Source organism: Natator depressus, chromosome 10, assembly GCF_965152275.1.
Source record: "Natator depressus isolate rNatDep1 chromosome 10, rNatDep2.hap1, whole genome shotgun sequence".
Taxonomy (NCBI): Eukaryota; Metazoa; Chordata; order Testudines; family Cheloniidae; genus Natator; species Natator depressus.
In genome coordinates, this window is record NC_134243.1 from 41,044,525 (window position 1) to 41,068,617 (window position 24,093).

General features: G+C 45.4%; 1 protein-coding gene across 1 annotated transcript in view; it reads left to right on the forward strand.

The window, feature by feature from the left end:
* Positions 1-24,093, forward strand: part of HCN4 (hyperpolarization activated cyclic nucleotide gated potassium channel 4) — a 183,289-nt gene that overhangs the window by 22,817 nt on the left and 136,379 nt on the right.

A 24,093-nucleotide genomic window follows, 5' to 3' on the forward strand; every position in this document is an offset into this window, starting at 1 on the left:
CATCCAGCCCATACTTCTTTAACTTTCTGACAAGAATACTGTGGGAGACTGTGTCAAAAGCTTTGCTAAAGTCAAGGAACAACACGTCCACCGCTTTTCCCTCATCCACAGAGCCAGTTATCTCGTCATAGAAGGCAATTAGATTAGTCAGGCATGACTTGCCCTTGGTGAATCCATGCTGACTCTTCCTGATCACTTTCCTCTCCTCGAAGTGCTTCAGAATTGATTCCTTGAGGACCTGCTCCATGATTTTTCCAGGGACTGAGGTGAGGCTGACCAGCCTGTAGTTCCCAGGATCCTCCTTCTTCTCTTTTTAAAAGATGGGCACTACATTAGCCTTTTTCCAGTCGTCTGGGACTTCCCCCGATCGCCATGAGTTTTCAAAGATAATGGCCAATGGCTCTGCAATCACATCCACCAACTCCTTTAGCACTCTCAGATGCAGTGCGTCCAGTCCCATGGACTTGTGCTCGTCCAGCTTTTCTAAATAGTTCTGAACCACTTCTTTCTCCACAGAGGGTTGGTCACCTCCTCCCCATGCTGTGCTGCCCAGTGCAGTAGTCTGGAAGCTGACCTTGTTCGTGAAGACAGAGGCAAAAAAAGCATTGAGTATATTAGCTTTTTCCACATCCTCTCTCACTAGGTTGCCTCCCTCATTCAGTAAGGGGCCCACAGTTTCCTTGACTTTCTTCTTGTTGCTAACATACCTGAAGAAACCCTTCTTGTTACTCTTAACATCTCTTGCTAGCTGCAACTCCAGGTGTGATTTGGCCTTCCTAATTTCACTCCTGCATGCCTGAGTGATATTTTTATACTCTTCCCTGGTCATTTGTCCAATCTTCCACTTCTTGTAAGCTTCTTTGTTGGATTTCACTGTTAAGCCAAGCTGATCGCCTGCCATATTTACTATTCTTTCTACACATCGGGATGGTTTGTCCCTGTAACCTCAATAAGGATTCTTTAAAATACAGCCAGCTCTCCTGGATTCCTTTCCCCCTCATGTTATTCTCCCAGGGGATCCTGCCCATCTGTTCCCTGAGGGAGTCAAAGTCTGCTTTTCTGAAGTCCAGGGTCCGTATTCTGCTGCTCTCCTTTCTTCCCTGTGTCAGGATCCTGAACTCGACCATCTCATGGTCACTGCCTCCCAGGTTCCCATCCACTTTAGCTTCCCCTACTAATTCTTTTCCCTTTGCCGTGCCCCTTTGTCTGGCCCCCCTCCCCCCTGCCCCCAACACCGAGGTGGCTCCAGGCTGGGGCTATGTGATGAAGCCTGTCTGAAAGAGTCATAGACTTTAAGGCAAGAAGGGACCATTGTGATCATCTTGTCTGACCTCCTGCATGTCGTCCACCCGCTCCTGTAGTGGCCTGAGGTACTGAAGTCTTCAAATCATGGTTTAAAAACTTCAATTTGCAGATATGCCACCATTTACTCTAGTTCAACAAGCAAGTGACCTGTGCCCCACACTCCAGAGGCAGCTTTAGCTCTCACGATATAAGCTGAGTTATCCTGTAGGGATGGTGGACCGTGTCCTCAGCTGGTGTGAATTGGCATTGCTGCGTTGGCTTCAGGGAGCTATGCTGATTGGTTGTAGCTGAGCATTAGGCCTGGTGTTCTTAGGGGAAAAAGACCTGTCATTTAGGGTCAAATTATTCCTTCCTGCTGGAAAAGGAGGGGAGACAGACTACTTGTTGCCTCCTCTGACTCCTCCCATCACAGGGCTGGTGGTTTTAGTCTTTGTAGGGAGGAACGGGAGACGTGGCTTGGAAATCCCCTGGATTCCTAAGCTCCATGCACTCAGATCCGAGGCCCCTTGACAGTGCTACACTGGCCTCCCCTTCACCTCTGGCTTTTGGAGCTGGGCTGTTGTTGACTGCCTGAATTCTATTCCCCAGCCCACCTGGAGTGGATAGAAAATGTACTATGGAAGTCAAAGCTGCTCCAAGCTGCATTAATGCCAGAAGCAATTTCTACTGCGAAAGGCACTAAGCCATATGGGAGCATGTTGCAGGGAGTGTCTCTTTCCCCTTGGCTCCTCTCATTCCCAACCTGCAGAACCCTGATCCACTAGAGCAGGGGTCAAGGGTCCACTGTAGGCTTGGAAGGTGGGGTGCAGTGGAGAAGAACTAGTTTATAGCTGAGACTCTGCTCCCTTCCTTTTGTGACTCATTTGCTCCCTCCTCCTGCAGTGGGAGAGGAATTTCTGGCCCTTAGGGCAAACTAGGGGTCACCAAATGAAATTAATAGGTAGAAGGTTTAAAACAAAAGGAAGTATTTCTTCACACAACACAGAGTCAACCTGTGGAACTCTTTGCCAGAGGATGTTGTGAAGGACAAGACTATAACAGGGTTCAAAAAAGAACTAGATAAATTTATGGAGGACAGGTCCATCAATGGCTATTAGCCAGGATGGGGCTGGGATAATGTCCCTAGCCTCTGTTTTCCAGAAGCTGGGAATGAGCGACAAGGGATGGATCACTTGATGATTGCCTGTTCTGTTCATTCCCTCTGGGGCATCTGGCATTGGCCACTGTCGGAAGACAGGATACTGGGGTAGATGGACCTTTGGTCTGACCCACTATGGCCGTTCTTATGCTCTTTATGTTCTAACTCTGAATGTCATGACCTCAGCAAGCTCCCTGCTTGTCTCTGAAAGCTTGATGCCTTTTCATTACTGTGACAAGCAGACATACCCAGGGCCTGAGCCAAGCAGCAAGAGTGCGCGTGCATTGGCACTGCAGTCTACACATTGCTGCTATTCAACCCAGTTGTAAATCTAGGTATTTGCAAAATCAAAGTCACTTTATTTTTCATGGATTTTGCCCCAAACATTTTCATTTTGAAAAATAATAGAGCCTGATCCTGCATCCCTCCCTCTTGGGAGCAGAACCATGGATGTCAATGGGATAGCTCACTGAAGGTGACTTGCATGACTTAAGAGCTGTTGGATCAGCCTCACATTTGACTTTTCACCCAACCCTTTCCCCACTCTTTTGCTTTATTATTTTGGTTGTAAAGGCCTAGATCCTTAGCTGCCGCAAATCAATATAGCTCTAATGAAGCAAGTTCACACCAGCTGAGGAGCTGGTTCAGAGATGTTCGTGTGAGTATGTGAAGCTCAAAAGTTTTTGATACGTGCCCCAAATACTGGATGCTTTATACAGACTTCTTGAGCAAACTGCACCGGGAGTGTCCTGGCAATGGACTTTCTAGACAGATTTCCAGAGCACACTGCTTTCTGGGGTGGGAGGTTCCTGGATTTCTTGCTAAGGCTAAGCTCTTGCACAGCAGCATCCACCACCAGCCACAGAACCATCTATCATCGGTAGTTGGCTAAGAGATTCTGTGTTATCCTTATATATGATGGCCTGCCCTCGTTTATATGTACCTGCATGACCTCTACTGTGGACTATGGCAATGTGGTATGTCTGGGCACCCTTGGGAAACTCCAATGCATACAGAATGCTGCAGCATGTATCTTCAGCAACAAGGCTACTGCGAGCACATCAGATCTGTCCTCCCCTCTCTGCAGAGCTTTTCATTGAATTCCAAGTCAGACTCTAGGTCTTGATCCTGATCTTCAAGGTACTCAATGGCTTGGGCCCAGGGTGATGATGATAAAACATCATCTAAAGCTCCAAGATGAAGACCCTGGTCAACATCTCTGCTACGCTGGCATAATAAGGGTGAAGTTAGTCTATGCAGGAGACAACTTTCTCAGTAGCTGGTCTGAGAGTGTGGAATGACTCCCCCAGGAACTAAGGACCATCACAAACCTCTTTACCCTCTGTTCCAGAACAAGGTGTGTTTCTTTGACCTGCCTTCTCTCTCCAACATCAACACAGAGCAGCCAGGGCATTCTCAAAAAACCCCCTAATCTCCAAACCAAACATTCCACAGCACACACTGTTCTCACTATGGGGAGCGAGTGAACCGCACGGGGAAGGTGCTCAGACCCTGCAGTGATGAGGGGAGGTGAGAATCTGCACAGGATAGAACAGACAAAAATGTAGCAAGGCCAGCTCTTTTCCATGGTTCTTCAGCATTTTCACCTCCCGACCCAGCCAGGATCAAGGAGATCCATGTCAAGCTCCATGTTGTCCCCACTGCTCTACCAATGCTCCCAAGTTTGTCAACCTCTTTGCTAGCTTCTTTCACGGAGCCCCCTCTGCACCTCCCTGAACCCATCCACAAGGTTCCTCCCCTGTCCACATGTAAGTCCTCCTAGAGGCTCCACTTCTGCTGTGCTGTTTACAATGAATTGAGTTGGCTTGTACACAAATGGACTGTTGTTATTCCTGTTCCCATAAACTCTGTCTATGCAACTATCCCTCCTTAGATTACAAGTTCCTTGGGGCATGGAATATTTGGAAAGCACCTGGCATATTGTGGGTGCTACTGTAAATAAGAGCAATAATAAAACTGCAAAATTAACCTCGTCCAGCTTCCATTAGACTCTTGATGACTGTTCTGGCCATTTCTTGTTATCTGACCCAGTTCATTACTCCAGTAAATGTGGAGATGGTGGTGGGATTGCCTTACATGTAATTTGCTATGTGTGATTCTCAGCTGGGATAGATATGGTGACACGAGTCGTCTCTCTTTTATTTTTATATTCTAGCCTTTTTTTTTCTTCAATTAATGAGTGACAAAGGCCCAGATCCTCAGCAGGTCTAAAGTGATGTGATTTCCATGGAGCTGTGTCATTTTATACTAGCTAAGAATTTGGCCCATGGTCTCTGTAGCTTGTGGAGAGAAACATAGGTGAGAAATACATTTTGTACAACTTTAGTTTGCGTGTTCTCTTTGTCATACTGTGTTGTGGTTGCAGCATTCTTGATTCTAAACCATAGAGTATGTTGAGCCTGATCCTGTAGCTGTTACTCACGAGTAGCCCAGTTTGTCATGTAAGAGCAACAGGATCAGGCCCATAAGAAGTATGCCTGTGTGTCTTTCCATGGAATTGGGATCTGGCAACTCTGAAACAGGAGACAACCCCATTTGTATTCAGAGATGGGTCCAAAACAAAACCCTGCTCCCAAACATTTTTGGGAAAGTTTTTTGATACAAATCCTAATTTATGATTCAGGCCCATCTCTATAATGGGCAAAACCAAACACTGGATCTGAGCAGTGCTCAGGGTTGGACTGTGACCAGGATCTGAGTTTTGTAGCTCGGGCCCATCTTTACTTGTATTCCTATACACTCAACAGTAGATGCACTGAGTCTTTGCAAACTACTGCCCATATTGAGCTGTATATTCTCTACTGCAAGTTTCCAAGGCAATGCACACTCTTGAAGGGGCTTCCTTCTGTCCCCCAGCATGTTGGTTCTTTTTATTATTTGCTCATCAGAGATAAATACATGTCGAGAAGGGTTAAAGCCTGGATCAATGGACAGCAAACAAAAAGGGACTTTTCCATATTCATACAAGTGCGAGATTTTTGGGAGATCAAACAAAGCATGTTGGGCTTGTACATAATTTATGTTGGGAGCTCTGTTAAATCAAGACATATCAAACACATTGAACGTCTTAACAAAGAGTCATGGGGAAGTGGGCTAATGATGTGTTTATCCAGTACAATGGGCTGGACATGAAGAGAGGGTTAGACCCTTTGCATTGCTTTTTCCTCCATGACTTGCTGGGATTCTAGCAGGCCTGGATGAAGGGTGAGAACGAGGAATTATACATAGCTATGTAGCTTTTTAGGGATGTGGTCATGCTGCTTATCCCCTCCTGGTGAAGCTTGGCTAGGATAAGCATAGAGAGAGATGACATCCTTTGCAGTGACATGACTGCCCAAGAAGTGATCCCACTGGGTTTCCCCTGGAACAAGCCAGCAGAACCTAGGCCCCAGACCCCAGCAGAAGGTATGAAGAGTCCTCTCTGTGACTTAGCCAGTGCAACACCAACAGTGTGTGGAGCCAAGCCACGATAGGGTGGGGCCATGCTGGCCAAGAGACACACTGATTGGGCACCTCTCCAGGTCAGCTTGTGCCTACAAGTCTCTGGTGAAGGCTGTAATGGATTTTAAAGCAGAACACATATGGGAGGGGGTAGTGGTGCCATCACCAGCTTCCTCTGGCAGTGAATTACTACTCATGTCCCTTTGCATGTCATCTTCAAATCCACTCAACTTTGGCTGAGCCTGAGGTCTCACCAGAACTGTATAAACGTGTCTAGCTCCAAGATATGAACCTTTTCCCTTTCAAGCCCTATGGAAGGGAAGGAATGAAATTTTTGCACAGAAAGTAATGGTCCTAAAACCTCTTTGCTCTACTGTCCTGTCGCAGAGCATGATTCGCTCTGAGCTGAAAATGGCTGGATCCAGGGAGAGTGGGAATATGACTAATGCTGTCTAGAAGCTGAAAAGGTAATTCTGCTCTAACTGCCTCCACTCTTCAGATTTAGGGCAGAGAATTCCCTGAACCTGAGCTCTGAACAAATGAGATCTCTTGAAGCTCTGTGTGTGTGACAGGGGACGGGGGTGGGGTGGAGTGGAGTGGAGTGGGGTGGAGTGGGGGGAGGGGAGGGATGAAATCACATAATTCCTCTTTCTTTTTTTAGGAAAGCCAGATTCTAAATATAGATTTAAGAAACTACTTAGTTTGCTGAGCAAGCAGCTGCAGGAAAGAGAGCACAGAGCAGGTCCAGGACAGTAGCCACTAGAGTAGCTTGCAAAGAACCTAGTATGGCTGTTATCCTTGTGACATGTTTGTGTCTTGTCACTGCGAGGAACATCCTTGTAACACAGTAAAGGAATATGTTGTTTCCTTGTGATGCCATGCGTGCAGGCCAAGGAGGAGATTCAAGTAGCCAAATACATTTGTGAACTGGCTTTCCCTTCCATTTTCTACCATGGCATGTTGCACACTGGATTCCTCAGACCTTTCTGCAATCTTTAACGCAGTATTTTTTTCAGATGGTGGATGTTGCTTGTTTGTATTTGTATTTGAATTGTGGTGGAACAAGTGTGCATGAAGCTCTCCCCAGGGTTGCTCCCAAGAATGAGATGTGTGCCTTGGGTTATGGAGGGAGCAGTATCCAGTGGGTAGAGCACGGGATGGGAAGATGGGACTCCTGAGTCCTGACTCTACCACTGACTCATGTAGTGACCTTGGGCAAGTCGCTCACCGGCTCTGTGCCTGTTTCCCCATCTGTAAAATGGGGGTTACGTTTACAGCAGGATTGGAGGGTTATTTAGCTTGATTGATGGCTGTCAAGTGTCATTGAATCCTATTATTACAGGTACAATATAAGTATAAAGCAACACTACTTGTCTTGGGGAGCATGGACTGACATACAATAACCAATGGGAAAGGGAATCTGGGGGAATATTTGCAGCTGGAGAAAGCTGTTGGCCTGACAGATCTGGAGACCATGAGACATACAGAGGACAGGCAGTGGCAGTGCAAGCTACATACATACTCCCTCTCTACCCTTTGAACCAGCCTCTACCATGACTGGAGGGACCACTCGTCATAATGGAAGGGGCAGTCAGTGTCCATGGCCTGCTTGTGGTTGAAATTGTGCTCAAGGATACAACTTTCCACTCTCCTTATGTGAACTAAAAAAATACCATCCTGTCAGACTTGAAGGGTCACAAGTAAAAAGAAGTGTGGTTTGGTGGTTAGTGTGGACTTAGAGTCTGATCCCGGTTCTGTCACTGACTCACTTCAGTCAAGTTTCTTACCCTCTCTGTGATTGAGTTCCCATCTGAATAATTGGACTAATTATGCTCATAGGAATGTGTTGGGAAAGTTATTTCCCAAAGGCCTACAAAGAGCTTTGAGATCCTCATGTGAGAGGGTGAAAAGCAAAATGAAGTGGTGTTATCACAAGCTCCATATACTTGAGGAACAGCACACTGATATGGAGGGACCATAGCCTTTGAATGAATAATTTAAAAGGCAATGTTAAATCAAATAAAACAGTAGATCTTTGGTGAAGATTATAGAAATGCCTTGAGTCCTGTAGATCCAGTCTTGCTGGGGGGATAGTCTATTGTCTTACAGCTCATCCCAGTTGCTGCAATGGTTGAGGCTGGAGCTGCTGGCTATCCTAGCATCCAGGAGCTGGAGCTTTTTCTCTCAAGGCCCCAAGTTTATGAAGTGCTCTCCCTTCCTGCAGAAGCCAGAGCACATTCAAGGTTGACTGCTTTTTAATTTCTTTTTGTTCATATTTGATGGAAGGGGGGCTCTTGGTAATGGGTTCCTTTTATTGCATCCTGCACTCCTTTATTTGAACTAATGGAAAGTGCAAGGTCCAAGACTTTCTTAATCATAGCAATTAAAAGGCTGTTTGTTTTAATAGGCATATCATTTGTTTATCCCCAGAGGGCCATTTCAGCAACTGCTTAATAGTCCACTGGAAAGAGTTGTCCAGGGTGCTGAAATGGACCACTCGCAAGGGACATAATGCTTCCTTGTGTCCGTCCCAGAGCATGCAGTTTGACCAGAAAAGTTCATGCTGAAATCAAAGGCTGTACTAAGAACTAACAAGGCCCTGATTTATTTAGAGCATTGTGCTATTGCATATCGTAGATTAACACATTCTCTGTCAGAGATTACCTTGACATAAGGCCAGTTTTGGTAGTTCTTGATTCTCTTGAATTTCTCTATAAACATCTCTTTGTGAACTGTGCCATGCAAAGCTCTTCATGTCTTTAAACAGCATGAAATAGAGTAGATGACATCAAAACACTAATAATTTAAACTAATTCTTATTGATTTAATGCCTTATCTTTTGTAAGTTAAAGGGCATAAATCATATTTTACTGTGTTATAACAGGGTAAATGCATCAATGCACTGAACATTTGAAAACTATTAAACTCTATAACTGGAATAAAAAATATCACTGAGTGCATATTTATATGTGTGATTATATTTTTTACTGTGACAATAAAATGCTCCAATTTTAGTGTATAATAGGGAATTAAGCATAGAACTAAGCCAAAATCTCCTGTGTTCTAATCTCAGTGCTGGCACTGTCTTGACATATTGGTTTGGACAAGTCATTTAACTTTTCTGTATTGCCTTGTCCATTTGTAAAGTGGGGATAAAAAGGTCTGCTTGCCTAACACTACTGGGGATTAATGAATGTTTAAAAGCACTTTGAAAAATGCAAGTGTTGGTTGTTATTTGTTAATTATATAGAGTTAGGTAAAAAACTGCTGAAGGAGAAACAGTAGCAAGCTACTGCACTACCAAAATCTGGGCTACCAATACCAGTTCAAATTACTGCATTACCTTTTTTTTTCTCACTCTCCTTCTCCCCACCCCCCACCCATATGGCATAATACATTTTACATGTTACAGGGAAAATAATAATGTAGGCATATTTGATCTGCTCTGAAAATCATACAGAATCCTGGACTGTTCAGACAAATTTGGGCGAGGGATAATTTAATATATAATGAAGATAATTCAACTGAAAGGCTAAATACATCTAAAATATCTTGCTAACCCTTCCTCCTCCCCAAACTTGATGAGTGAATTCCATAGGAATTTTATCAAGGCTGGAGCACTGGTTGTAGTGAATCAGATGTGACAGAGTAGCTCTAATCCACTGAGACATAGGCCAATGCCAGTAGTGAATGCCTTGTCTGGTTCCCCTCCCTACCTGTGGCTCTGACCCTATTAACACTTAAACATATATGCAAGTTTCCTACTTGGAGTAGACCTGCTGATGTCAATGACAGTAAAGTTAAACACGTGCCGGATCAGGACCTGTCTTAGTAACTTAGGCCTAGATCCTCAAAGATATTTAGCCTCATCCACCTCATCCCCCTGATCCGGTGGTCTATAGCAGACTCCCACCACTACATCACTCTTGTTGCTCACACTTCTAAACTTAATCCAGAGACACTCAGGTTTTTCTGCAGATTCGTACCGGAGCTCTGAGCAGTCATACTGCTCCCTTACATACAGTGCTACTCCACCACCTTTTCTGCCCTGCCTGTCCTTCCTGAACAGTTTATAACCATCCATGACAGTACTCCAGTCATGTGAGTTATCCCACCAAGTCTCTGTTATTCCAATCGCATCATAATTCCCTGACATCACCAGGACCTCCAGTTCTCCCTGCTTGTTTCCAAGGCTTTGTGCATTCGTATATAAGCACTTGAGAGAACCTGCTGATCGCCCCTCATTCTCAGTATGAGGCAGGAGCCCTCCCCTCACAGACGTTCCTGCCTGTGCTTCCTCCCGGTATCCCGTTTTCCCACTTACCTCAGGGCTTTGATCTCCTTCCCCCGGTGAACCTAGTTTAAAGCCCTCCTTACTAGGTTAGCCAGCCTGCTCGCAAAGATGCTCTTCCCTCTCTTCGTAAGATGGAGCCCGTCTCTGCCCAGCACTCCTCCTTCATGGAACACCATCCCATGGTCAAAGAATCCAAAGCCTTCTCTCCGACACCACCTGCGTAGCCATTCGTTGACTTCCACGATCCGACGGTCCCTGCCCCGTCCTTTTCCTTCCACGGGGAGGATGGACGAGAACACCACTTGCGCCTCAAACTCCTTTATCCTTCTTCCCAGAGCCACGTAGTCCGCAGTGATCCGCTCAAGGTCATTCTTGGCAGTATCATTGGTGCCCACGTGGAGAAGCAGGAAGGGGTAGCGATCCGAGGGCTTGATGAGTCTCGGCAGTCTCTCCGTCACATCGCGAATCTTAGCCCCTGGCAAGCAGCAGACTTCTCAGTTTTCCCGGTCAGGGCGGCAGATAGATGACTCAGTCCCCCGGAGGAGAGAGTCCCCGACCACCACCACCCGCCTCCTTCTCTTGGGAGTGGTGGTCGTGGAACCCCCAACCTCAGGACATCGCATCTCATGCCTTCCAACCAGCGGAGTCTCCTTCTGCTTTCTCCCCCCAGACGTATCGTCTGGTCCACTCTCCGCAATGGTACCTGTGGAGAGAACATGAAAGCGGTTAGTTAGCTGTGTCTGCGTTGCTGGAACCCGGACATTCCCCCTTCTTCTTCTGGAGGTCACATGTTGCCAAGCTTCTTCATTGGCCTCTTGGCTCCGCTGTGCAACCTGCTCTAAATCTTTAGAGCTTTGCGCCCGTAGAAGCATATCCTGACGTTTGTCCAGAAAATCCTCAGATTCTCATGTGCAACGCAGGGTCGTTATCTGTTGCTCCAGACTTTCAATCTTCTCTTCCAATATGGAGACCAGCTTGCACTTTGTACAGACAAAGTCGCTTCTGTCCTGTGGAAGAAAGACAAACATGGCACATCCAATGCAGGTCACAACAGCTGAACCCCCCCCTTCCATATCACTTTCCTACTATGAGCTTCCTCAGAGAAGTTGACAAGATGTAAGCCTCACTGGGCTCACTCCAGGCGAACTCCCAGGCAAACTCCTGCTGTGTGCTGCTCTGCTGTCCCCCGCTGCTCAGCTGGTTCGCCGCCGCTCAGCTGGTTCCCGAAGCTCTGGCTATTTTTAAACAGCCAGGCTTCCCTGAAACAAACAGGCTTTCTTCCGGCAACTCGCAGAAGCTACTAGATCGCACGCCCTGGTTCTCATGGGTGACTTTAATTTTCCTGATATTTGCTGGGAGAGCAATACAGCGGTGCATAGACAATCCAGGAAGTTTTTGGAAAGCGTAGGGGACAATTTCCTGGTGCAAGTGCTAGACGAGCCAACTAGGGGGGGAGCTTTTCTTGACCTCCTGCTCACAAACAGGGAAGAATTAGTGGGGGAAGCAAAAGTGGATGGGAATCTGGGAGGCAGTGACCATGAGATGGTGAAGTTCAGGATCCTGACACAGGGAAGAAAGGTAAGCAGCAGGATACGGACCCTGGACTTCAGAAAAGCAGACTTTGACTCCCTCAGGGAGTGGATGGGTAGGATTCCCTGGGGGACTAACATGAAGGGGAAGGGAGTCCAGGAGAGCTGGCTGTATTTCAAGGAATCCCTGTTGAGGTTACAGGGACAAACCATCCCGATGAGTCGAAAGAATAGTAAATATGGCAGGCGACCAGCTTGGCTTAATGGTGAAATCCTAGCGGATCTTAAACATAAAAAAGAAGCTTACAAGAAGTGGAAGGTTGGACATATGACCAGGGAAGAGTATAAAAATATTGCTCGGGCATGTAGGAATGAAATCAGGAGGGCCAAATCGCACCTGGAGCTGCAGCTAGCAAGAGATGTCAAGAGTAACAAGAAGGGTTTCTTCAGGTATGCTGGCAACAAGAAGAAAGCCAAGGAAAGTGTGGGCCCCTTACTGAATGAGGGAGGCAACCTAGTGACAGAGGATGTGGAAAAAGCTAATGTGCTCAATGCTTTTTTTGCCTCTGTCTTCACTAACAAGGACAGCTCCCAGACTGCTGCACTGGGCATTGCAACATGGGGAGTAGATGGCCAGCCCTCTGTGGAGAAAGAGGTGGTTAGGGACTATTTAGAAAAGCTGGACGTGCACAAGTCCATGGGGCCGGACGAGTTGCATCCGAGAGTGCTAAAGCAATTGGCGGATGTGATTGCAGAGCCATTGGCCATTATCTTTGAAAACTCGTGGCGAATGGGGGAAGTCCCAGATGACTGGAAAAAGGCTAATGTAGTGCCAATCTTTAAAAAAGGGAAGAAGGAGGATCCTGGGAACTACAGGCCGGTCAGCCTCACCTCAGTCCCCGGAAAAATCATGGAGCAGGTCCTCAAGGAATCAATCCTGAAGCACTTACACGAGAGGAAAGTGATCAGGAACAGTCAGCATGGATTCACCAAGGGAAGGTCATGCCTGACTAATCTAATCGCCTTCTATGATGAGATTACTGATTCTGTGGATGAAGGGAAAGCAGTGGATGTATTGTTTCTTGACTTTAGCAAAGCTTTTGACACGGTCTCCCACAGTATTCTTGTCAGCAAGTTAAAGAAGTATGGGCTGGATGAATGTACTATAAGGTGGGTAGAAAGTTGGCTAGGTTGTCGGGCTCAACGGGTAGTGATCAATGGCTCCATGTCTAGTTGGCAGCCGGTGTCAAGTGGAGTGCCCCAGGGTTCGGTCCTGGGGCCGGTTTTGTTCAATATCTTCATAAATGATCTGGAGGATGGTGTGGATTGCACTCTTAGCAAATTTGCGGATGATACTAAACTGGGAGGAGTGGTAGACACGTTGGAGGGCAGAGATAGGATACAGAGGGACCTAGACAAATTGGAGGATTGGGCCAAAAGAAACCTGATGAGGTTCAATAAGGATAAGTGCAGGGTCCTGCACTTAGGACGGAAGAACCCAATGCACAGCTACAGACTAGGGACCGAATGGCTAGGCAGCAGTTCTGCAGAAAAGGACCTAGGGGTGACAGTGGACGAGAAGCTGGATATGAGTCAGCAGTGTGCCCTTGTTGCCAAGAAGGCCAATGGCATTTTGGGATGTATAAGTAGGGGCATAGCGAGCAGATCGAGGGACGTGATCGTTCCCCTCTATTCGACATTGGTGAGGCCTCATCTGGAGTACTGTGTCCAGTTTTGGGCCCCACACTACAAGAAGGATGTGGATAAATTGGAGAGAGTCCAGCGAAGGGCAACAAAAATGATTAGGGGTCTGGAACACATGACTTATGAGGAGAGGCTGAGGGAACTGGGATTGTTTAGTCTGCGGAAGAGAAGAATGAGGGGGGATTTGATAGCTGCTTTCAACTACCTGAGAGGTGGTTCCAAAGAGGATGGTTCTAGACTATTCTCAGTGGTAGAAGATGACAGGACAAGGAGTAATGGTCTCAAGTTGCAGTGGGGGAGGTTTAGGTTGGATATTAGGAAAAACTTTTTCACTAGGAGGGTGGTGAAACACTGGAATGCGTTACCTAGGGAGGTGGTAGAATCTCCTTCCTTAGAAGTTTTTAAGGTCAGGCTTGACAAAGCCCTGGCTGGGATGATTTAATTGGGGATTGGTCCTGCTTTGAGCAGGGGGTTGGACTAGATGACCTCCTGAGGTCCCTTCCAACCCTGATATTCTATGATTCTATGATTCTATGATTCCTAACTTCCTTTGGTCAATAAAATCATGAATGATGTGGAGAAAGTGAATAGGCAAGTGTTATTTACCCCTTCACATAACACAAGAGCTAGATGTCACTCAATAAAATTAATAGGCAGCAGGTTTAAAACAAACAAAAGGAAGTACTTCTTTACACAATGCACAGTCAACCTATGGAATTCGTTGCCAGGGGATGTTGTGAAGGCCAAAAGTATAACAGGGTTCTAAAAAGAATTAACTAAATTCATGGAGGCTAAGTTCATCAGTGTCCATCAATGGCTATTAGTCAGGGACACAATCCTATGTTCTCGGTATCCCTAAATGTCTGACTGCCAGAATCTAGGACAAATGAGAGCGTGCTGGATCACTTGAAATTGCCCTATTCTGTTCATTCCCTCTGAAGAATCTGGCACTGGCTGTTGTCAGAGACAGAACACTGGGCTTAGATGGACCATTGGTCTGACCCAATATGGCTATTCTTCTTGATTTCAGTGGATGTTAGGAGCCTAAACGTCTTGTAAGGATCTGGACCTTAGCCTCTATTGCAGGTCTGGCACAGCACCATTGCTCACATTCCATCCGCTTGCATACATTTTAACCTGCAGTGGACATGGAGTTTGGTGTAGTCCAAGTTCTATGGAGAACTGGAACATGCACAACTGATGGGAAGCAGTCAGCGCTGATGAGTATGGCCAGGGTGTTAGTCTGGTAAACTGTTATAGGAAGCAGACTTTGCAGTATGCTGTCACGTGATGCACACCTTATTATCGGTACTCTTCAGTGGTTATTTATGGATGGCAGAGTATACATCTTATTTGCATAGCTTAGTACAGAGTTAATGAAAGTAATTTATCTCATTCTTTTAACAGGTCTCCTAATCATTTTCCATTATGTAGCATTCAGCTTTTCTGGGTTTTTTAGTCATTTAACACAAGCATTCTCTTTGTGGGTGTTTATTTCAGAGAGGTTTTTCGCGTGCATAGCACATTTGAATAGATCACTATGAGTAAATGAACTTATTTAGCAGGTGAATTCCTACACTGGGTATTTGCCTAACTGTCCTTTAATGCATTTAGTAGCAGTGACTCACCACATCTCTTCTATTATCTCTGTGAATAATGCAAAGTTATGACCATCCAACAGAAATACACCAACTCCTGGTTGGAAAAAATAATACTCAAAATAGAGGAAAGTGTCTGTCTATCCCTCCTTCCTTGTGTCTCTCGCTCCTCATTCTACCCAGTGAGTAGCTGCTTTCTGAAATGAACCCTTTCCTCCAACCCCCCCAAACCCTACCATTCCCACTCCAGTCATGCTGACATCTGCTAATACACTTTACAAACAATGATTTTTATTTCTAGCCTGACTAGCAGTCCAGGGAATTAAACTGTGACCTGTTTCCTGTCAAGAAAGTTGCTGGTGAGTGTAGTAATATATCATTCAACTTGCATCCTCCAGGAGAGGGGAGCTGCTCCTTTGTCGGGGCGGGGGGGGGGGGGAATGCTTAAAGGCAGAAATTTAGGAAACATTCCCATGTAAAGAGTGACCATATAAAGAGGGGAATTCTTTTCTCTGAATCAGCTCTTAACCAGCACCCAAGACTGGTCTTGTTGGAGATGGTGGGTGTTTTTGATGGGATGTGGTCATTAAATATACCATTGCACTCTTTGTAAAAGTAGGAAGGTTAGCCATGGTATCTCATTTAAATTCCACTCCTGGTGATATTCTGGCTTTGGTTTTGCTTCATTTCTGTGCATTGGCAGAAAGCTACTTGGTTCAACCCAGAGCTGGCTGCATTGCAATGAAGGCTGAAAATGGCCCAAATGCTTTGTTAATTTAGAGTTAATGTATAGAATCATAGAAATGTAGGACTAGAAGGGTCCTCGAGAGGTCATCCAGTCCATCCCCTGCATGATGAAGCAGGGCCAAGTAAACCTAGATCATCCCTGACAGGTGTTTGTCCAAACCCTTCTTAAAAACCTCCAGTGATGGGGATTCCACAACTGCCCTTGGAAGCCTATTCCAGAGCTAAACTACCCTTATAGTTAGAAAGTTTTTCCTAATATCTAACCTAAATCTCCCTCACTGCAGATTAAGCTCATTATGTTTTTGTTCTACCATCAGCGGACATGGAGAACAATTGATCCCTGTTTTCTTTAACATATTAGAAGGCTGTTATCAGGTCCACACTCCATCTTCTTTTCTCAACACTAAACATGCCCAGAGTTTTTAATTTTCCCTCATAGGTCAGGTTTTCTAAACCTTTTAGTTTTTGTTGCTGTCCTCTGACTCTCTCCACATCTTTTTTTAAAGTCTGGCATCCAGAATTGTACCCAGTACTCCAGCAGCAGTCTCATCAGTACTGAGCAGAGCAGAGCAGGACAATTACCTCCCACGTCTTACATACGACAGTCCTGTTAATACATCCCAGAATGATATTTGTCTTGTTTGCAACAGCTTCAGATTGGCTCATATTCAATTTGTGATCCAGAAAAAGCCTCAGATCCTTTTCAGCAGCACTACTACCTAGCCAGTTATTCCCCATTTTGTATTTGTGCCTTTGATTTTTCATTTCTAAGTGCAAACTACTTTGCACTTGTCTTTATTGAATTTCATCTTGTTGATTTTAGACCAATTCTCCAATTTGTCATGGTCGTTTTGAATTCTAATCCTGTCCTCCTAAGTGCTTGCAACCCTCCCAGCTTGGTGCCACCTGCATATTTTATAAGAATACTCTCTGCTGCATTATCTAAGGAAGGATCCCCAAAGGGATTTAGACATTGCAACACCAAGCTTTGTGGTGCCTAACTTTTAGAGGCCTAGAAAATCACAGGTTCAACACTGAGATCTGCAACGCTGGGTTAGGTACCTAGACTCCCTATCCATTGCATAGGGAGAGATCAGCACCTTGGAATGCAATCCACAAAAGCCAACACATTAGCCCCCACCTAAGCTAGCCAATGGGTGATGATGACAAGAACAAAGGGTGTGTAAGCCACATCCCTTTCATGGAGATAGGCACCTAAGTCCAGGCTGCAGGGAGGCGTCTTTCTCCCCCTCTGCCAGGTGGGGCGGGGGCTGTACCTGGGTCTCCCACATCCCAGGTAAGTACTCTAACCACTGAGCTAAGAGATGTTAGGTGGGCACCACCTCCTTCTCTGGCCAGACTCTGAATTGGACCCAGTCTGCTAGGTAGTCTCTGAGCATGTCTGCTGGAGTGGGCCCTGCACACAACTTAGGTGGCTGAATGCCTTTCTTCCCCTGGCTTGTGAATCGCTCTGGGGCTCAGGCAGAAGAGAGGCGTCCAGACACAGGAGAAAGGCAGCTGTTCACATGCCCAGAAACAGGAGTGTGGGGACCCAGGGAACTTTTACTCTGAAAAGCTTAGTTGCGGAGAGAGTTTAGGCAGCTACAGAGTTTACAGGAGTTTTCTAAATCACAGTGGAGCCAAAACTGGGACGTAGGCACATAACACCTGACTTAGATGCCTGTGTCTGGAGTTTAGGTGGAATAGTAACTTCATGGATTCCACCACGGCTCATTAATGAGAACGTTGAATAGTGCGAGACCCAGGAAAGACCCCTGAGGGTATGTCTACACTGCAACCAGACACCCTCAGTTCCTGTGCCAGCAGATTCGGGCTCAGACTAAGGTGCTGTTTAATTGTTGCGTAGACATTTGAGCTCAGGCTGCAGCCTGTGCTCTGGGACTCTCCCACCTCGCAGGGTCCTAGCACCCAGGCTCCAACCAAGCCCAAATGTCTATACAGTAGTTAAATCGCTCGTTAGCCCAAGCCCCATGAGCCGGAGTCAGCTGGCACAGGCCAGCTGCAGGTTTTTAATTGCAGCATAGACATACCCTGAGAGACCCCACAAGATGCATCCTCCCAGTCTGACAGTGAACCATTGATGATTACTGTCTGAGTGTGGTTTTTCAACCAGTTGTGCACCTACCTCATAGTAATTTTATCTAGACCACATTTTCCTAGTTTGCTTATGTTATGTGGGACTGTGTCAAAAGCCTGACTAAAATCAAGATATAGCATGTCTACTCCCCCCCGCCTCCCTCCCCCTCACCCTCCCCGGCATCCACGAGGCCAATAACCCTGTCAAAGAAGGAAATTAGGTTGGTTTGGCATGATTTGTTCTCGACAAAACCATGCTGGTTATTACTCAGCACCCTATTATCCTCTGGGTGCTTACAAACTGATTGTATGATAATTTGTTCCAGGACCTTTCCAGGAACTGAAGTTAGGCTGACTGGTCTGTAATTCCGCAAGTCCTCCTTTTCTCCCTTCTTTAAAAAACAGCACTATGTTTGCCCTTCTGCAATCCTCCTGGACCTCACCTGTGCTCTGAGTTCTCAAAGATAATCTGAGATTGCTTCAGTGGTTCCTTACGTACCCTCAGGTGAATTTCATCAGGCCCTGCCAACTTGAATACATCTAACTTATCATAATATTCTTTAACTTGTTCTTTCCCTATTCTGGCTTGCATTCCTTCCTGTTTGTTGTTGCTTAAGTATATTTTTCTTATGAAACTGTGGACACTTAAAAATCCAGGAGAACATAAGGTAGCATTTGTGCCCAACACAATACCAGTCTCCAAACATTAGACATTGCAACACCAAGCTTTGTGGTGCCTAACTTTTAGAGGCCTAGAAAATCACAGGTTCAACACTGAGATCTGCAACGCTGGGTTAGGTACCTAGACTCCCTATCCATTGCATAGGGAGAGATCAGCACCTTGGAATGCAATCCACAAAAGCCAACACATTAGCCCCCACCTAAGCTAGCCAATGGGTGATGATGACAAGAACAAAGGGTGTGTAAGCCACATCCCTTTCATGGAGATAGGCACCTAAGTCCAGGCTGCAGGGAGGCGTCTTTCTCCCCCTCTGCCAGGCTGATACCGTCCATGATATTGATCCAGACCAACACACTGATACCCCTCCGACACACAATCATTTTCTGTTCCATAATAATATCTCCTCTTAATGCACACAGCCAAAAACTTAAAATCCCACTGCAGCGTGCACTCTGAACTTTGTCCTTCCAACACTACAATATTTAATTTAATGTCAGTTATTGTAAAAAAACAATCCTAGCACGTCCACACAGCATGTACTTGGTATTGAACAGAAAGCTGATTTGACTCGCTGGTCAAAAATCACAAACGAACATCTGCTAGGTATTTACACTGTGACTTTTAAAAAATCAGATCAGCTATGCAATACCCACTGCCATTCAGAAATTCACACAAATATGATTGAAATGCACATGCTCACCCTCTTTCATAGGCATATCCATAGAACGTTTTAACTGAATTACAGATTACCAGGTCAGAGTTAAGGGTGTGGGCTGCAGTGTGATTTTTTTCAGTTGTAAGGTGTGTGATAGTATTGTATTAAAAGCAAGTATGTTAGAACTGGCTGGTCAGACAGTGTGACTGAGCAGCTCAAAACAAGAGGAAAACCAGCACTAAGTCAGCTAAAATAAATCACATGCTGTTAATTTTCTATGTAAGCTTTTGGAAATGGGAGGGGAGCTGTGGTCAGCAAGACAGGAAATGGGAAGCAGTGGATGTATTGTTTCTTGACTTTAGCAAAGCTTTTGACACGGTCTCCCACAGTATTCTTGTCAGCAAGTTAAAGAAGTATGGGCTGGATGAATGCACTATAAGGTGGGTAGAAAGTTGGCTAGATTGTCGGGCTCAACGGGTAGTGATCAATGGCTCCATGTCTAGTTGGCAGCTGGTGTCAAGTGGAGTGCCCCAGGGGTCGGTCCTGGGGCCGGTTTTGTTCAATATCTTCATAAATGATTTGGAGGATGGTGTGGATTGCACTCTCAGCAAATTTGTGGATGATACTAAACTAGGAGGAGTGGTAGATATGCTGGAGGGCAGAGATAGGATACAGAGGGACCTAGACAAATTGGAGGATTGGGCCAAAAGAAATCTGATGAGGTTCAATAAGGATAAGTGCAGAGTCCTGCACTTAGGACGGAAGAACCCAATGCACAGCTACAGACTAGGGACCGAATGGCTAGGCAGCAGTTCTGCGGAAAAGGACCTAGGGGTTACAGTGGACGAGAAGCTGGATATGAGTCAGCAGTGTGCCCTTGTTGCCAAGAAGGCCAATGGCATTTTGGGATGTATAAGTAGGGGCATAGCGAGCAGATCGAGGGACGTGATCGTTCCCCTCTATTCGACATTGGTGAGGCCTCATCTGGAGTACTGTGTCCAGTTTTGGGCCTCACACTACAAGAAGGATGTGGATAAATTGGAGAGAGTCCAGCGAAGGGCAACAAAAATGATTAGGGGTCTGGAACACATGACTTATGAGGAGAGGCTGAGGGAATTGGGATTGTTTAGTCTGCAGAAGAGAAGAATGAGGGGGGATTTGATAGCTGCTTTCAACTACCTGAGAGGTGGTTCCAGAAAGGATGGTTCTAGACTATTCTCAGTGGTAGAAGATGACAGGACAAGTAGTAATGGTCTCAAGTTGCAGTGGGGGAGGTTTAGGTTGGATATTAGGAAAAACTTTTTCACTAGGAGGGTGGTGAAACACTGGAATGCGTTACCTAGGCAGGTGGTAGAATCTCCTTCCTTAGAAGTTTTTAAGGTCAGGCTTGACAAAGCCCTGGCTGGGATGCTTTAATTGGGGATTGGTCCTGCTTTGAGCAGGGGGTTGGACTAGATGACCTCCTGAGGTCCCTTCCAACCCTGATATTCTATGATTCTATGATTCTAAGGGAAACATCCTTAAGCCAATCTCTCTGTAAGTTGTAGTCCACACTATGGAAAACGTTTGAGATCTAGTAGTCACAGCACAGAACTGCAAGTCGAGTTCTGGTCTCTGCAGTGCCACAGACTTGCTGTGTGACCATTAGACTATCCCTTAACTTCCCCATGTCTCCGGTTCCTCATCTGTAAAATGGAGATGATAATCCTTACCTACCTTTCAGGGGAGTTATGAGGCTAAATTTGTTACTGTTTGGGAAGTGCTTTGGGATCCTTGGGAGGTGGTGGAGAAATGCAGTGCATGGTTATTAATAATTGCTACGAGCCCTTCCAAACGTCATATGCATTTTTATTAATTTCTGTCAATAATTTAGAAAGGGCAAAAAAAGGCTTCTTACTGCAAGTATAAAATGACATTATGATGTTTGACCCCTAGGATATTGGGATCACTGAGCAACCATTGACACTAAATTAATGATCCTTCACTAATTGTGTTGCATTTGACCTAGATATAGGTGGGCTGCGGCTTCCTCATTGTTGCATTTATAACTTCTAGGAATTCTGGTTAGCAAATTCCACTAGGCACCTCTTTTTGCAGTGTGGGAATGGTGTCTAGGCCAAAATCCTGGTACTTTTCAACCTCAGTTATCTTCTTTGTAGCGGCCAAAAGTTGTATTTGCTCGCCATTTGGGGCACTCAGTAGTGAGTAGTCAGTACATTGGATATAGATGCTCATTGTCTCTATTCCATATGTGATGCCTTCTAAATGCCAGGAACAAAAGGAATCGATGGCATTTGTCTTGACTCACTTCTCCAAACCTGGGCTAAAACTCTGCTTTAAGTACCACATGGAAATGAAGGTTATGACTTAATCTCTGCTTGTCTGCCTCACAAAACAACTGTGTGTGTGCGTGCGCGCGCGCGCGCAAGACTCAAAACTCAGCATTATAATGTCAGTGGCACTGCCGTTGAGCAGGTCAAGGCTGGCATGTGTTGGCAGAGCTAGGAGGGGGTCCTAGGACTGGAGCAGCAGAGACTGCAGTATTCAGGACCACAGGGAGCTGGCAGAGCTGTGTATCTGGATTAATTTACAGTGGACTTGTTTCAGAGTAACAGCCGTGTTAGTCTGTATTCGCAAAAAGAAAAGGAGTACTTGTGGCACCTTAGAGACTAACCAATTTATTTGAGCATGAGCTTTCGTGAGAAGTGAGCTGTAGCTCACGAAAGCTCATGCTCAAATAAATTGGTTAGTCTCTAAGGTGCCACAAGTACTCCTTTTCTTTTTACAGTGGACTGGAATACGAGGGAGTTCTGCGAATCAGGATTGAAGTATATTGCTCAACCTGTGTGTGGGAAATTTCCTGCTACTCACACTGACTAGTTAGCCAATGCCATCAGTTTCTCACTCTCTGCTGAACCCTAAAATCACCTGCTGATGTTGAGAAAGGCAGGCAGAGAAATCAAAAGATCTCTGCAGAAAGCGACTGTCACCTTTATGTGTATTCAGGGCTGGCTGCTGCTTTAGCTTTCATCTGCTTCCTTTGAAACTTGGGGAGGAATAATGCTCTTCTTCTGTGTGTGCATCTCCCTCTGTATTCCAACAGTTAGATTAAAGATGGCTGAAAGGATTTTTCTCTTGGGAACACATATACCAATTTCTTCCAGACTGGCATGCTGTTGTGTGATTATCTAAATTACTTGAAAAGGAAAGCTGCGTCATCATATCAGGCCCTTAATACACAAGTTTGCAGCTTGGATTTGTTCAGTACTAGCACGTATTGCGATATGGAATGATGGTGCTCTGAGGCATACAGACTCATCTCGTTGCTTCTTACATCAGCTACTGTGCTTGCATGCTAGATAGGCAGTTGCACTGGGTATGTGGCAGGGCAATGACCATGCATCGAAGAGCAAGATAAAATTATCTGATGGGATTTTCAGAGGCACTCACTGTTGGCCTAACTTTGCTTCCACTTAAGTTCATTACAATGGGCTTCAATGGGACCAGATTTAGGTCAATGCTGAATACTTCTGAAAATCCCCACTCTGTGTGTTGTGTGTGTCTCTGTCTGTCTGTCTGTCTGTTTGTCTGTGTGTATATATATCTTACGTTTGGGGAGTGAGTTTTCATTGATGTATACAGAGAAGTCTTTTGTTAACAAAATAAAGATGAGGGGTCAGATCCCCAGCTTGCACAAATTGATGTAGCTCCATTGAACTTGCTAGAGCTATGCTGTTTTATACCAGCTGAGAATCTAGCCCAAGATACAGGCGCAAGGAGTAAAATTCTTACCTAGATCTTCATTCTGAACATCCCAAAGTTGGGTGTGGTTGATGCAAACCCATCTTGGCTATGTAGCCAATTTGCCAAGAAACATGTGCTATGTCTGTTTCACAGATCAAATTCTGTGCTTGGTTACATCAATGAAAATCCAGAGCAGCTCCACTGAAGAGTGCCCCTGGTGTAAATAGGAGTGGAATTTATCTCTTGTATTGTAAGCCTTTTGGGACAGTGACCTTGTCTTCCTCTTTGTACTCTCCATGGCAAAGAATATATTGGTTGCTCAGGAAATGAAGAATAAATAAAATATCTTGTGACTGTGTGAGTAAGCAAACAAAGCCGATAGATGAGTTTGCCCTGTGCACTTCGTTCATTTACTTTGACAAGCACATTTTAATTTTAATTGTTTATGCTACTTCTACATGATATACTACAGGGCATTTACTGCTATTTTAAGAAGTAATGCAATCTTGGTGATAATGAGGCCACGTTACATTGATGTCTCCACGAGGATTGGAGTGAGGCCACTAGGTTACTGTGAGACTCCTCAGCAAAGTCTGAGAACTAGTGAGGTTTTCTGTCTGTCTTACTCTGGATTAGCTTCTGCAGCAGCATCATGTGATCACTTATCTATTCTACTAATACTTGGTATAACCAGCAAGTGGTTTATAACATCAGGGATTATGCTCAGACACACAGTGCTTTCCAAAAATAAAATGAATGCTGTTCTGAGAGCCCTTCAGATAATATTGATTGATCAATAAAGAAAAGACCAGAGTATCAGAGACTGGTTTGAGGGCACAGAAGTGAAATGTTTCCCTTGGTTACTTTGACAATGAAATACATATCTTCAGGCATGCAACTATGAGCTGTATTGATCATTTCTGCACTGCATGGGCATCCAGGGAGCACTGTCTAAACTCCCCAAATCCAGTCTCCGCACACGCTAGGCACAGTGAGAAATCTAAGCTGAATTCTCAGGCTCCATGTAGTGCAGAGTCCTCTTTCTGATCGTGATCAGCACCATCTGCTTCAGAGGCAGGTGCAAGAAACCCGCAGTGGGCAGTTCTGAGAGAGCCTGCTCAAAGCACTACATTCCTTC